The sequence below is a fragment of the Lepisma saccharinum genome, chromosome 2, assembly GCF_977018435.1.
Source record: "Lepisma saccharinum chromosome 2, izLepSacc3.1, whole genome shotgun sequence".
NCBI lineage: Eukaryota > Metazoa > Arthropoda > Insecta > Zygentoma > Lepismatidae > Lepisma > Lepisma saccharinum.
The window spans coordinates 208,829,549-208,845,697 of NC_139230.1; positions in this window are offsets into that span (position 1 = coordinate 208,829,549).

Sequence of the window (16,149 nt, forward strand, 5' to 3'; positions counted from 1 at the left end):
GAACAAGTCAAGATGGTTTTAGGTAAAAACAAGAAAAGTAAATTTAATCATGATACGACATAAACAAGGAAGCAAACAAAATATTTACATATTCATTCTTAGAGATGATCGGAAAATACTTTCTGGAGCGAAAATGTCGATGTTTGCGGGTAGTTTATTGTAGAACTGGGGCAGCCTGCGGAACAGAGAGCGCTGTATAAGGGAAAGCCTAGTGGAACAGTTGAGCGTTTCGGGTCGAACGAGAGGGCACACTGAAATTGAATTCTGTAAGTAGAATTTCTGATCTTTTGTCATTGATGATTTTATAGAAAAATTTCATATCGGCCAGATCGCGTCGGGTCCGCAGTAACTGAATGTTCAAAGTAGTCAGAATGTCAGGTTTCGGAAGATGCCGTAGAGAAGGAATTCTATGACGAACAATGACGGTAAAGAAGCTGAGGACGGAATCAGTGTTAGAAAGATTAGTATTGGAAGCCATGGCCCAGACTGGAGAGCAGTATTCAAGAATCTGAGAAATGAATGACTTGAAAAATAGGCTAAGAGAAGTTGGAGTATCAATTTCAGTGAATCTGTTACGTTCTGTTAAGTTCCTTTTCACTTCCCTCCTCTGTAGAAAGGCATCCTTGTCCACTCGCCTGACAAATTTCACAATGATTCCGCTGGAAGATCGATTAGAAGGTTTCCGCAACCTGTGGCAACAGTATTATTTTATCTTTGATTTCAATAACCAATGCTCGCCCATAGTTTTTACTACATCAGTCATACTTTCATTCAATTGTTCAGGAATACCGTATATTTCTAATGTACTATTACGGTGACCATACTGATCTTATACATCTAGTTACTCCTGAGTATACTTCAATCGTTTTTTTAGAGCCACACTTCCTCTCTTAACGGCTCGATTTGTACTAAGCAAGTATTTATTGTTTCTCCCTGGTTTTTGATCATTGTCGCTCTTTCATTCAGTTTTGGATGAGTTAACTCAAAGAGATTTACTTAATTTGCGTTCATAATTTATATTTGTTTTCTTAAAAATTAAAATAACACAAATAACACGGAGCACATTCCATTCGTTGTCCTATCAATCCATCACAGACTACTCTGACTGCACGAACTACCCCCCTCCCATAGACCTTCCCACTAGAAACTGCACAAAACACGTTTATCTTCGATGAGTTGCACTCATTTTTCATGCTCCACATACGAATGTTGTTGTTGTTGAGTTGGTGTTTTAAGTCCACTTTATGCACAACAAGGCTAATCGGAACTGGACCTACAGTTTAAAGTGGTATCCGAAGCACTTGTGCCTCCACCGGGTATCGAACCCGGGACCCCTTGATTAAAAGGCGGCGACGCTATACCACTGCGCCATCGAGGAGGCCATATGTATATGAATGTTGTAACTGTTGATCTTGCTACTCAACAAGACATGTGGTGGGAAATTTATTATCGTTTAGATGTCATCCGTGTGATCATAAGGAATCTACATAGACCATTTATAAGTTATCCAAACTAAATTCTGGACTGTTTTTTTTTATCTGTGAGCATGTAAGAACTGTATTATCATAAACACAAAAAAAATTACAGTCATTTATAACCAGATCAGCATTTTTAAATTACATTTTTAAATGTAATCTTGCTCAGAAAGCAAATATTATTTTCGGGATTCCCCGATGGCACAGTGGTAGCGTCGTCGCCTTGTAATCAAGGGATAGCGGGTTCAATACCCGGTGAAGCCACCATAGTGGTACGGATCCCACTTTGAACTGTTGTTCCAGTCCCGATTAGCCTTACTGTGTATAAAGTGGACTTTAAACGCCAACTCAAATATCATTTTGTTCTTTCAAGTGTCTCCACTGCAATAGTTGAAAATACATTCTGACTATTGTGAAGCTGACAATACGTACAGAGACTGTTATTACATAAATTCTTAACAATATTTTAATTATAGACTATTTGCAATTTTTCAGTAAATAAAGAGTAATAAATGATGGGGAAAATCGAAACTATTGCAATGATTCTAGTTTAGTAATTTTCATCTTTAAATCCGTAAACAAGAAGATGAAGTTGGGTTTTAGGAAGTTTGTATGTAAAGCTGGAGCAAATTGTCAATGTGAATTGAAATAATATCATTGTTTTATTTTATTTTTAAAAAAAGAGCTAACTTTGTCATAGAACGAGGCATCTGGAGTAATAAATGAATGAATGATTTGGTGTTTTAAGTCCACTTTATGCACAGTAAAGCCAATTGGGACCGGACCTACAGTTTAAAGTGGGATCTAAACCACTGTGTGCCTCCAACGGTATCGAACCCGGAACCTCTTTATTACAAGATGAAGACATTACCACTAGGCCATTGAGCTGTATCTGTCCAACAAATTTTGTTTTTATTGTTCCGGTAGTTCCTCATAGGTAGTTGATACGGATGGATGGACGGACAGGCAGACGCGACCCTTGCACAAGCGTAGTTTTCTTCCAGCTTTTGACGGTCCTAAACACTGTTGCATATACCTGTCGTATGCTATTTTCTTCCACTGAATGCATTATTTGACTCTAGTTTCCCTGATGCCAACACTGTCAAGTCACTCCGCCAAATTGCGGTCGGTATTGACAATGGCGACAATTAAGTTGTTTCGATGTAAACTCCCACTTTAGCTTTACTTCCGTTGGGATTTTATAACATTCCGGTGACGTTGGCAAAGACTGAAGAAGGACTGTCCAAAAAAACAAGTGAGTCGTCACCTTGCGCCCAGCCGTCTTGCCAGAATTTAGCTTCCTAATAATTGGTTAAGCACATCAACAAGCCGTAAAGATATGTTGTCAAAGAAAACAGAATGCGATTGTGCTTGTTCAGTGTGGATGACTCGGCATATATTATTGTTCAAACTTTCTTCAAACTGGATAAAAAAAGGGGAGACTTCATCTCTCTTGCCTCAGCACAAATAACAGTCCTTGTGAATGCCAGGTGGAACCTCTTTATTTTCTGCTTTTCAGGTGGTATTTCTTTGCACACAGATGAACGTGACCTATTGAAACGTGCCGGCAAAATTCAAGCTATTACAATAGGGATGATACAAGTACAAAATTATTGTGTTGAAAATTCTACCAACATGAGGTAAGCAGGACTTTTCCATCCACATTGTTCTTTACTCAAGGTTGAAGTGTCTGCCGTGTTGCGAAGAACAATGGTTATATAAGTGTATCAAATGCTGTTACTTCTTGAACTGTAATATTCTAGAATGTTTGTTATTCCCATTATTCTGGTTAACAAGATGCCATGTGTTCAGTACCATATTATTATGAATATTATATTTATAAGGCACATTTAGGAGATGTGGGGGTATGGCCCACATGTGATCAGCACCACGCTCCGTCCGACTTTAACCCCCCAAACAGGTACCCATTGATTTGAGGCTGGGTGAGCCCCGGAGCCGCTTTAGGCGGGGACAAGACCGGAAAAATTCCAAGTTCATGGAAATCGGAGGGGGACATAGGGGTCAGATCCCCACTTCAATTTGCCCTCATCTTAACATTTGAGGGAGGGTTTTGCCCCCTAAAACAGTTTTTTTAGCCGAAACAAAAAAATACCTATTTCTTTCTTTGGGCCCCTCTATAGACCTTCCAAGTTTCATGGAAATCGGAGGGGGACACAAGGGTCAGATCCCCACTTCAATCTGTCCTCATCTTGACTTTAGAGGGGAGGTTTTGCCCCCTAAAACAGTTTTTTTAGCCGAAACAAAAACATATGTATTTCTTCCTTTGGGCTCCTCTATACACCTGCCAAGTTTCATGAAAATCGGAGGGGGACACAGGGGTCAGATCCCCACTTCAATCTGTCCTCATCTTGACTTTAGAGGGGAGGTTTTGCCCCCTAAAACAGTTTTTTAGCCGAAACAAAAAAAAAACATGTATTTCTTCCTTTGGGCCCCTCTATACACCTGCCAAGTTTCATGGAAATCGGAGGGGGACACAGGGGTCAGATCCCCACTTCAATCTGTCCTCATCTTGACTTTAGAGGGGAGGTTTTGCCCCCTAAAACAGTTTTTAGCCGAAACAAAAAAAAAAAAAAACACGTATTTCTTCCTTTGGGCCCCTCTATACACCTGCCAAGTTTCATGGAAATCGGAGGGGGACACAGGGGTCAGATCCCCACTTCAATCTGTCCTCATCTTGACTTTAGAGGGGAGGTTTTGCCCCCTAAAACAGTTTTTAGTCGAAACAAAAAAACACGTATTTCTTCCATTGGGCCCCTCTATACACCTGCCAAGTTTCATGGAAATCGGAGGGGGGCACAGGGGTCAGAACCCCCTTCAATCTGTCCTCATCTTGACATTTGAGGGGAGGTTTTGCCCCCTAAAACAGTTTTTTAGCCGAAACAAAAAACACGTATTTCTTCCCTGGGCCCTTCTATACACCTGCCAAGTTTCATGGAAATCGGATCGGGACACTTAGATAACCTCCCTTGTAAGAAGAAGACCCAACCCTAAGCGGCAGCCTTCCCCACACATCAAACTCGCATCATTTTATCTCACATTCTCATTTAGGACAGACGAACACAAACACCCATGTCTGAACTTGGGTTCGAACCCGGGACTCCTGGCGTCGTAGCCCACTGCGCTCACCGCTCTACCACGGAGGTCGACACTGACTGGGCCACCGCGGCTCTTATCATCCCCTAAATGTGCCATCATGGCACGGTGCTATATGCAACAGAAACTTTACAGTTACCTTTATTATATTTATAAGGTGCTCTTTATTATTATTATTATTATTATAGTAGTGGTATTGGCTATACTATGAGCACAAAAATCTTACAAATGAAGAGCTCATATGATTAAACAGCCCGATTTGGCTACACTTAAAACAATGTCAAGATGTCTATATGAATCAATCGGCCAAGTGTGGACACAGTTGAATCTAAAGAATCTTGAGCCCTAGTGTACAAATGAAGAATTACACAGTGTACAAATGAAGAGCTCATATGATTAAACAGATTGATTCGGCTATACTTAAAACAATGTCAAGATGTCTATATGAATCAATCGGCCAAGTGTGGACACAGTTGAATCTAAAGAATCTTGAGCCCTAGTGTACAAATGAAGAAGCCTCAACAGACAGATTTGCCCATGTTTGCAAAGGCTGAATCTCTCAGTTTGTTGTCCCATAAGCTTGTCAAAAATATGCCACTCTTGATATTGTTTTGGCTACACTTAAAACTAAGCCAAAAATGCTCATAAAAGCCACCCTCACCCACCCACACCCACTTATATTTACTTCCGGTCCGGTAATAAGCAGAGGCCTTCTAGAATTGCTCTATGACTCTCTCATTTCTTACATCATAAATATATGATTTTTCACCTATAAGAATAACACTACATATGGTGTCATCAGGCAGTGTATCGTGGAATTCACAGATAATTTTAATGTTTGTCCTGTCATTAACCACAACTTGTTTCCTTTTTGAGGTGTTGATGACAAACATGGGTCTCTGTGCTTTGAATTCATCTGGTGTGTAATACATGTCAGTATTGCCAGTAGTGACCTTTTGTATGCTGTAAATGCTTCATATAATTTAAGAAAATCATCCTTGGACATGTTTAAATTATAATTTTCTCTAGGAAACACCTCATTTCTGCCATTTTTAAGATATATGTTTTTGATGTTGCAGTTATCAAATTTACTTGAATTTTTTTCCTGATTATTGTGTCTTCCAGTCTGAAACAGTACCACCACAAAATCTGGCATGTCATATTGTATACTGGAGAATGAGTTTGTAGCATCAAATTCATAATAGGTACCAGTGGCAGGCTTCTGCACACATTGATATGTATAAAATTGTAAAAGCACCTGTGGATTTTTTAGGATATCTGCTTTGTATTTAAGAGCATAACTGGCTTCATATTCAACAACCGGGATTCTTAGCTCCATAGTCTGAATAAGGCACTTGCCTTCATCAGGTAGGGTATTAGGCAGAGCTTCCCCTGTAGAGTTTAATGTACTGTACCTCATCAAAGCATTATTATCATTGGCAGCTCTTCTAAATGTAATTCTTAAACCACCCTTCCACATAATATCTTTGTAATCTGAGAAGAATCCTGGCAACAGGCGCATGGGAAACAGCACTGTGTGGCTCTTGGATAATATTTTATCACCAGCCTCAAATCCACCTATTTTGTAGTAAGAAGCCTCGGTTTTGGATAATTTTAGTGTGGCCAAAGCTGTAGAGGTAATGCCAGGGTAATCTACTCTGTTTATAACAACACCATTTTTTCTGATCTCAATTTCAGAGAACAGATGTGGCACAAAATTGTCTACCAATCTTATATTTGAATTTGCCGGATAATCTGTTCCATCGAGCTTTACAACATCAAATTTGATGTATAGATCTGCTCTGTGGGGGTGTATAAAGCCATCTCCTACATCAAGATCAACCTCAATCTCTGTGTTGGGTTGATTTAAATTTGCAAATGTCCTCCTGTTTGGAGGGAATGATTGTAGCTCATAACTCTCAATATTTTCCATTTTTTTGTATGTATTTTTATTTAAATATTAATTTCTATGATAGCAGTTGTTGTGGCTCCAGCAAAATCAACTAATTCTTCTTTTTCATTAGTGACCATCAACTCAATGTAATCTATTCTATTATGGCACACAGGAAAATATAATGTTGGTGATGGAGTGTAGATGATGGGCTCCATAAATTCAGAGTTAGGCTTGAATGTTGCAATGATGCCAGTTTGTTTGTGAGTGCCTATGCCATTTGATTTGGTGATCATACCCTCGGCCACATTACAGTGAATATTTAGAGTTTCTATGGCTAAGAATTTAGGTATATTAATAGCAGTGTGTTTAATGGCTGGTTCAAGTTTTGTGTTGTTCTCAAAGCCCAACAGCTCTCCTATAGTACCCAGATCCACTGTTTCTGTAGCAGATACAATCTCTACTCTGTGAGTGACAGAATTTTGAGTTAACACTATACCTCTGGGTAACTGAGCATTTAGAGTAGATAGATTATATTGCCCTGGAGTGATGACAATTTTTTGACCACCAACTGCAATTTTGTTGTTGTGGTGTGTAATATTAGGGATCAAGTACATGCCATAAAATGCTCTGAGAGCTATTGTTTTGGGATACACTATATCATCATGTAATCTAAGTTTCAATATTGAATTTTGGCTGGTGAGATGGAATACCCCCATGATGTTTTAAATACCACAGGGCCTTTTGAAAATCTTCAATTGATGGTTTATTTATTTGAGACAGATATCTAAGAACAGATAAACACAGATGTCCACAATTAACATCTTTGAAGTTTTGAACACGTGCATTATTGTAATAAAGATTAGTTGATTTTAGATATTTTACTAAATTTTCAGGTGGAACACCTCCAAATGAATCAAAAACAAATGCCTCATTGTTTAAATATTTAAGATAACAGATCCAGTGAGTGCCCTGATTTTTGTACTTATCCAAATTAACTATGCCACACTCTTTGTTGAGTGGTTGTTCTGGTAAAGAATCAGACATGTACACACCTCTAAAATTTTTAATGCCCAGTGGCTTGATTAAAGCTTCAATATCTTGGTTTGTAAGCGGCTCTTGTTTTTTTTAAAACTTATTCATGGCTCTCTTAACACCTTTGCCTTGTTTTTCCATGGCCAGGTTATGGCGCTTCAATTCATCTAATTCTGCCTTATTCTTTTTGGCATCTATTACTGTTTTTGCTATAGCAGCTGATCCCCCAGCCAAGCTCCCAACAGCACCAAGTGCTGCTAAGATGGCCGGGATAGTAAATATGAAGCCACCCACATGTGATTTTTTCCTGGATTGCTGTAAATTTTTTAATTGGGGGGTACTAAGTAATAATTTCATACCATGGCCCTTGGCAAGACAAGAATTTTTTTTCTTGCGCTGCTTTTTGGTTAAAAGACTGTCAATAGTTTTAAGAGATTTAAGACCTGCATAAGGTATCTGATACATAACACCCTTGGCCTTCATCCTAGGTTTATTATATATATATTCACAACCCCCACCCCAGTTTTTGTTTGGTGTTCATAGCTATGGTGGTCCCCAATGCTGCTATTCTCTCACTTAAAGAAGCATTTTTGCTTACAAATCTACCAAATGCAGCCTCTTCTAATTTTTTGCCTGCAACATGTCTCGTGTCAAGATCAGAATGTGTGTTGTATGCTATGTCATGGTCTCTGCAAGCAGCATCTAGGGGATTAACACCAGCATCACCTCTGTTTAATCTATGATCTAGTTTTGTGTCTGGACCACAATATTGATAGCCTGGAATGTGTAGTTCAAATGGCAGCTTGTTTATGATGTCATTAACCAGCCCCCGACCCTCAGAGATATTCCAAAATTTAGGTGGTAGAGTATTAATAATTTTTATAAGATATCCAATGCCCTTAGTGTCATTAACTATAAAATTAGACAATTTGGTGCTTATCATGTCCATAATTCCAACTTTTTCATTGTAAAAATTGTGGTTGCCAGCATTTTCCTCCCCAGCTATCACCAGCAACCTATCTACAAGTTTCCTGACATCATCAACCCACACAAATTCTTTAGGCAGGGGGTTGTATTGTTTGATTCCACTACCTGTCTTGATCTGTGACCATATGGGCTTGATTAAGTTGTTGTATTTTGCTCCACTGCTAGACTTGACTCTTTTTTGTGTGGGATCATTGTTCTGGTACAGAGCATCTGATTTTATTAATATTTCTTTGTAATGCTCATAATCTTGATCTGTATAGTTGCCAGGCCTTTTCTTAGTCATCAGTTCCCACAATCCAGGTGTGCCAGGGTACTTAACAAAAGCACCTCTTTCTCCAAGATGAGATTCTGAATATACAATCAGATCATCTCCCATAAATGTTACTCTGAAATTGCCAATTCTATGTATGATGCTACCATCACGCTCTGTGTCAGCATATAAGCCAAAGACCTCATCTTTGTTGTCTTTAGGTGTGCTTAAATATTTTTGAGCAAGAAGACCCAATTCAATAGGATCCTGAGTAGCTTCAATTCTTCGAGGGGCAACAGGACTAGGTGTATGAATACTAGAAAGTGGGGTGATTGGATAATCTAATATGTTCCTAGCAGCTACAGGTACAAGCTCTGTGATCAAATTTTGATTTTGCTCTGTAACAGTTTTGATATTTTTACCTAATTCACTAATAGCATCAATAATAGGCTGTTCTGTTTGCTTGTGTTGTTCATAGATTCCTCGGTTCTCTGATTTCCATCCCTTAAATCTTTTTACAAGATAATCTCTTAATTTAAGATCATCAATGATTGGCCTTTTGATGGTTATATATATATGTTTCAATGTCTAGAAAATTGTTGATTTTATTTCTGTATTTGCCACTATTGGGTTTCCTTGTCATATCAATTTTGACAAACCCATAACTGTCCTGGTTCCAGCACCTACTGCAAAACTTAGAAAAATCATTGTAGCTCAAGTCCCCACCTACATATTCATCATGTATGTGTTTGAGGTTGGTATGATCTTGATGAAACACACATATAAAATTGCTGTTGTCTCGGATCAGCTGCTTCGGAATTTTAGAAAAAGTCTGTGCCAGGTAGAAGCAATCAATGTTTTTGTGTCGGCCCTGTGTAAAGAAATTTCTAACCTTGTTTTGATTATCCAGTATAATATCATCAAACACAACAACAGAATTATCGAGACATTCATGGAGTGGCTTAACATCTGATTCAAAAGTGGCAATATCCAGTCCATCATATAGCTTCATCAGCTGCTGATATTTTAATTGTTCCAAGCTCTTAGAGAAGACATACAAGTGCCTGTTTTCCCAATCTAACCAGTTAGGTGCCAATAAAAAATTATCAATCATTAGTGTAGTTTTACCACAAGCTGATGGTCCAACAATAAGACATCTAATATTATCAGGCAGCAGCATTCCATTTCTCTTATTCTGCTGTTCAGGCTCTGGCAGCATTTTTATAACATCCCAGTTGTTCATAGTATCACTTTGTCTGCCTCGATCCAGCTGTGTTCTGGGAGTCCTAGCCATTTCACCAGTATCTTGTTGCCTTTTCTGCGCATGATTTTTTCTATGGGATATGTGTCAGGCTGCTTAGTTTTGCTGAGTTCTTCTTCATAAAACCTGGCTTTGAGAATTTCTCCTCGGTGATCTTTTATTATATATGTGTATCGGGTCCCAGGTTTAACTTGAACCACTGTAAATAATTCAGTGTTCCAGTTTCTTGTAAAGCCTCTTTTGAATAAGTGCTTATATTTGCTGATTCTTACTTGATCACCCACCTTGTATTTGGCTTTTCTTGTTGTTGGCTGGTATCTAGGATAATAAACAGTGCTGATCAATTTTTGCTCATCAGATGAAGTTACCTCAGAGGGTTTCATGTTGATTGTGGAATGGACAGAGTTGTTATATTTATGTAGAAGTTCTGGAAGAATATTAAGCCATTTATAATTACCTTGAAGTGTAAATTGTTTATACATATGATTTTTTAGGGTTTTGTTGAATCTTTCTACAATAGAGGCCTTGAGATCACTGTAACTCGAGTAATGTTGTATTGACTGGCTTTTAATAAATTGTTGGAACACCAAATTATAGAATTCTTTGCCATTATCTGTTTGCAGATAGTGCGGTGATCTTCCACTCTGATTGATGATTGTCCTGAAGGCTTCTGTAACACATTTTCCAGTCTTGGATTTGAGTGGCACAGCCCAGGCAAATTTTGAAAATGTATCTATGACAGTGAGTAGATACTTGTAGCCCTTGTTGATTTTGTCTAAGTTTTTCAGCTGTCCACTTGCCATCTCAACCAAGTCACACTGCCATAAATCATCTATGCCCTTTGTAACCACCGGCAGTCTCTTATAATTATGTCTGGCTTGTCTGTGTAATTCATCAACAATAATTTGTCTAGACATAGTATGTAAACAAGAATATTGCAACTATAGGGTGTTCAGCAGCTGATACTACAGGATTTTCTAAATATAATTTGTCCCCTATTTGTATATTAAATTCCAGAGAGCCATCATCTTCAGCATAAGATGTCTCTAATGTATTGGGGTCTGTAAAATCCTCTAACTCTACACTGGTAATTTTTGGTTTGTTGTCAGCATTTGTTATTGATAAGGTAGGGTAGTGGTGTGCCTGTGGTTGTAGCCAATATTTGATCTTGATTGGTCTAAGTGTGCCCCCAACAAAAAACTGGTAATAAAATTGTACAGGGGACAGCATATATATTTTGCCACCTGGTGTAAATGGTGAATCATATTCTTTGTTGGGATACTGTACAATTCAAGAATTACTGTATGTTTAGGATTCTCGATTATGCCACTTATTTCTTTTTCTGCTGTAAGCAATCTACTTGTTACAGATTCAAGGTGCTCATTGATAGTCCTAACAACATCATCATGGCCTGGCTTGATCTTTATGTCCACAACAAGTTTCTTGTATTGTTGCACAATCTCTTGAAGCTGGGTGGCAAAAACAGACAGAGCATTTGCTTGATTGGATTAAATGGTCCCTAGCTGTTGCTTGATGTTGGCTACAATTTGCTGTAAATTTTCAACAACTGCCAATTTTGAATTTTGAGCAGTAAGATCATGGACTTGTCTTCTGATATCCTCAAACAGGGCATGCAGTTCATTAATATGTTGATTAGTTGGTAGAGTGGCCACTGTCTGAGGAAGTTGTTTGATCTCTGTCTGGATATTCTTGATATCTTCTGATTTCAATATGCGATTCACAGCTCTCTTTATATTTTTAAGTTCCTGTGATGTAGGCAGATTTGCTACAGTATTCTGCAAAGATTCAAGTGCCAATTTCACATCATTTAATTCAGAAGCATCAACCACACCACGCATAGCATCTTGAAGCACGGTTATGTCTGCCTGAGTGGGTGTTGATTGTTGTAAAATTTCAAGCTTTGTTTGGATATCATCGATCAAGTGATGAAAATGAGATAGCTCAGATTCAGTGTTGAGGTTTTCAAGTTTTGTGATCTGTTGCTGGACACTGACAAGGGTATCTACAATACCAGGCAAGCGGGATTCTAGAGATTCTTGTACATTTGTCAAATCACTTTGCACTGCTGCTATTGTACCCTCAAGATGGGTTATGGTACTCTGAATTTTTCCAAAATCTTCATGTTTCAAGTTGCAGCTTAATGTTGGCAACACTCCGAGTTATTGCACTCAAAGCATCAGAAGATGGCAAGTTGTTCATAAAATTTTCAAGTGTCTCAATTTTTTCTTTAACCTCGGCTATGGCATTGTTTAGAGGGCCCAGGTTAGGAATCTCCAGTGATTGAATCTGTTCTTTTAGAGTGGAAATCACTAGATCAAAATCTTCTTGTGATTTTATGCTTTTGACAATTGTTTGGAGCTGTGCCTGAACAATATTAATCTGCTCTTCCAATTGTTGTTTCAATTGCTCAGAGTTGTTAGCCTGAGTCTACAGCCTCCTCTAAACTTTGAAAATTATCCAATGTGGCCAAATCAGTATATTTCTGAAGCAGCACTTTGAGTTCTGAATCAATTTTAAGAAGAGGGTCCATGCATTGTGATTGTAAATTTGTAATTTCTAGTTGAAGACTGGCATTGAGTGTGGTTTGTAAAGCTTGTAAATCACTTCTTAATTTTTTGACTCTGACATCAAGCATCAGAATCTCATCACTGTGATCTTCATGTCTTGTATGGCCAAATATATCATTAGGCATTTTTGTTTTAGTGGTTATTTGTTATTGAATATCTAATTCTTAATTCTATAAAAAAAGGTATAAGCTTGTCATAGGATCCCGGGACCTCAATATATAAGCAGGCACCAGCAGAAACAGTATATAAAGTGCCAGAAATCATGTTTGAGTGCTTTATCCTGTAAATATTTTTGCCTATTGAAATCTTGGCATTACCCTCGGGGGTTGTAATAAATTGTAATTGACCACCTACAGGTAAATGATAATAATTTAAATTATTGTTAAATATGTACAATGTTTTACCTGTTTCATCATCAACATCTGTAAGTATGCTGTTCAGATGAATAATTAACAAAGCACTTAGTTTAGATATTATATCCGAAGAGGGTGCTGGTGTTGGCAGGTCCATAATAGCCTGTTTTTTTGAACCCAAATAAGTTCATAGGCATGTTTATTTATTTCAAATCATGCTCTGTAATTGGGCATTGATTACCACTTTTCAAATCACAATGCCCCCATGGTAGAGTATGTATGCCACATGATAAAATGCATCTCTTATCATCATGTGGCTCCAGAGCTACTTTTCTTACAATATTGCTAGTCAACAAGTGATTTTTACTCTGAATTCTATTTTCCGATTTTCTGATTAAACTCTGGGTTTTGAGACAATTTTTGTAATCTTTAAATTCAAGCTCTTTGTCTACAGTTACTCTACCGATGCCCTTGGCTTTTTTGGCAACAGCACCACTACATGTTTCAAAACTATACATCTTGGCCCTTAACCCAGCAAATGCCACAATAACATCACCAAGTGTCTCATCTTTTAACTTGCCAGACACCTTTTTGTTGTGGGGTTGAATCTTTGTATGTTCACTGGTATCAAAATATTCAAGCAATGCAGGCTGTGACATATCTTGATAAAGATCTTCTGTCTGATATCAAGAATAAAGCTATCTGTGTCCATGTACATCAGTTTTACACGATCACCATAAAAAGGCTTCAACACATCATAATAGAGCTTTAGCATGTGTAATTTGGCCAATTCTAATATCACAGCTCCTACATAAATAGGCTTATCAAACTTAATCTTTGTTTTTTTCATGTTGAAGAGTGCCATATTTTCATCATAAATTCTTCTGTAGTTGAAATTAGGCTTTGCAATCAATTTTTTGCTCCGGTTGGGGTCAGTAATTAATTTAACATCACTATGTTTTCTGACATTTTCTATGGTTTGCCATACACTGAATTTACCATCAATTTAAACAAAGTTTTATCAAATTGGCTCATTGCAGATGTTCGAAGCTCTGTGTTTGTATCAATATATGGCTTCAACCATCTTGAGTGCCTGAACCTCAAAACTTTGCCAACTTTGGTCACTTGAACACCATGATGCATCAGGAACTGGAGGTTTTTATAATATATGACATAACCCTGTTTTGGCTCTAGAGTCATCATTAGCTTCTTCTGTTTAGAGCCAGGCGAACACTTAACCTCAGGAATTGGGGGCAGATCAGAAAATGTGTTGTGTAAATCATCAGGAATTGTCAGATCAACCTCTAAGAACAGGCCATAGTCACTGTCATCAAAATCCTGAAGATCTTCAATATTGAAATCTTCAACCCACTCAAGCCCTGCATATGGCAATTTATCCATCATAGCATAACCATAGAGGCTGTTGGCATCTACATACAGTATATAATTTGATGGCAGTGCTGGATCATAATTGAGAATATACTTGTTATTTGCTCTGGCATATCTCTGAGAACATTGCACCATGCCTCCTCTTATACATTGCTCCATAAACAGATACATATCTTGATCTTGGATCAGATCCAATTGCATTTTAGTGTTTAAAAACATTGCAGACCATGCTAGGCCTGGAGCACTGTAGAAATACATTGGATCCAGCTTATAATTTTCCATGGAAGATTTTCTAAATGCCTGAAGTATATCAGCTAAGAGAGTCACATCAAGTTTTAAATATGCCTTATGATAATCACCAAATGTCTGGCATTTGAAATTGTTCCACATCAACTGGGCATGGTGATAATCTTCATCAGTGATTCCAGATGCTCTGAGTTTACTGTAGAACTCTTGTTGTGGTGGCAGAGAACACTCATCAAATTTAGAAAAACCTGTAACATAATCATATGGATATACACCCTTCCGCCTAATTAATTTCAGGTCCTGATTTGGAAACAAAGCACATGTGATTTTGAATTGATCATCAGATAATTGATTGACCAGTGTAGCCAAGCTAGCGGACAGAATTCTGTAGGAATCAAGAAATCTTAAGTGAATGGGAACACCATTAACTTTAATTATCTTGCTAATAGCAATATATTTCTCATCATTTTCTGCTAAAATATTTAAATTCTGCTTGTCAAACCCCTCGTACCTGATCAAATGATGAAAATCATAATTATATGCACCATGGCAAAATATGGGGACAAATTTTGGTCTCTGGATCTTAATATTACAGCTATTACACAGGGCCATTAAGAATTTACCATCTGTATGGGAATGGTGATGTACCTTGATATTTGTATCTGAAAATTCAGAATCACATACCGGGCATTTTTCTGCATTGTTGAAATCTTCAATCTGTTTCTCTGTTAAAGGCAACATAGGTTTTGATTTTAATAAGATATTAGATGCTATGTCATGGCACTCATTTTCTATTCTATGTGCAAATTCTTTAATGGCATCTGGTCCCATGTATAAATATTCTTTACTAACCACACCATCCTGTACAACCACATAATAAAAACTAGAAGGTTCATGTAACTGGTATGATGTAATTGAAGATTCATCAGGATCTGGACTGCAGAATGCAAGGGGTTTGAGGTTTGATTCAAAATCACAGACTATATATGCTGGGTGTTCCAACAAGGCTTCACATTTTTTGAATTTGGCATTTTCACTTGGATTAGGCATCACCATATGAACAGGTTTATGATTGCCACAGTATTTTAAATGTTCAATTAACTTGTTTTTAGCAATTTCTGTATTCTGTTCACAAATACCATTCACCATTTTTCTACCATCAAATACAGTTAAACATCTTCTACACAACTTGAATATTGTCTTAGATTTGTCTAGTTGTGTTCTAACTAAAGCTTCAAGATTATGTATCAGAGTGTAATGATATGTGCCATCCTCTTCAATTAAGAGCAGATCAATCGGGACAGCAGAATCATCATAAGGTGTACTGATTCTGAGAGGTGCTATCAAGCAATTGCCACGGCCAGTAGAACAAATAAATACATTAATAGATAATTGTTTACCATTGATATCCCTGGCCTTTTTTTCAAATTTATCAATATTCTGAACAGACATTGGATATTCTAAGCCCTCCATTGCATCATCAAAATCATGTTCATGTTGTTTATAATAAGTTATTCTCTGAGGATTCCTTAAAACTGGATACAAAGCAGCTAAAATACA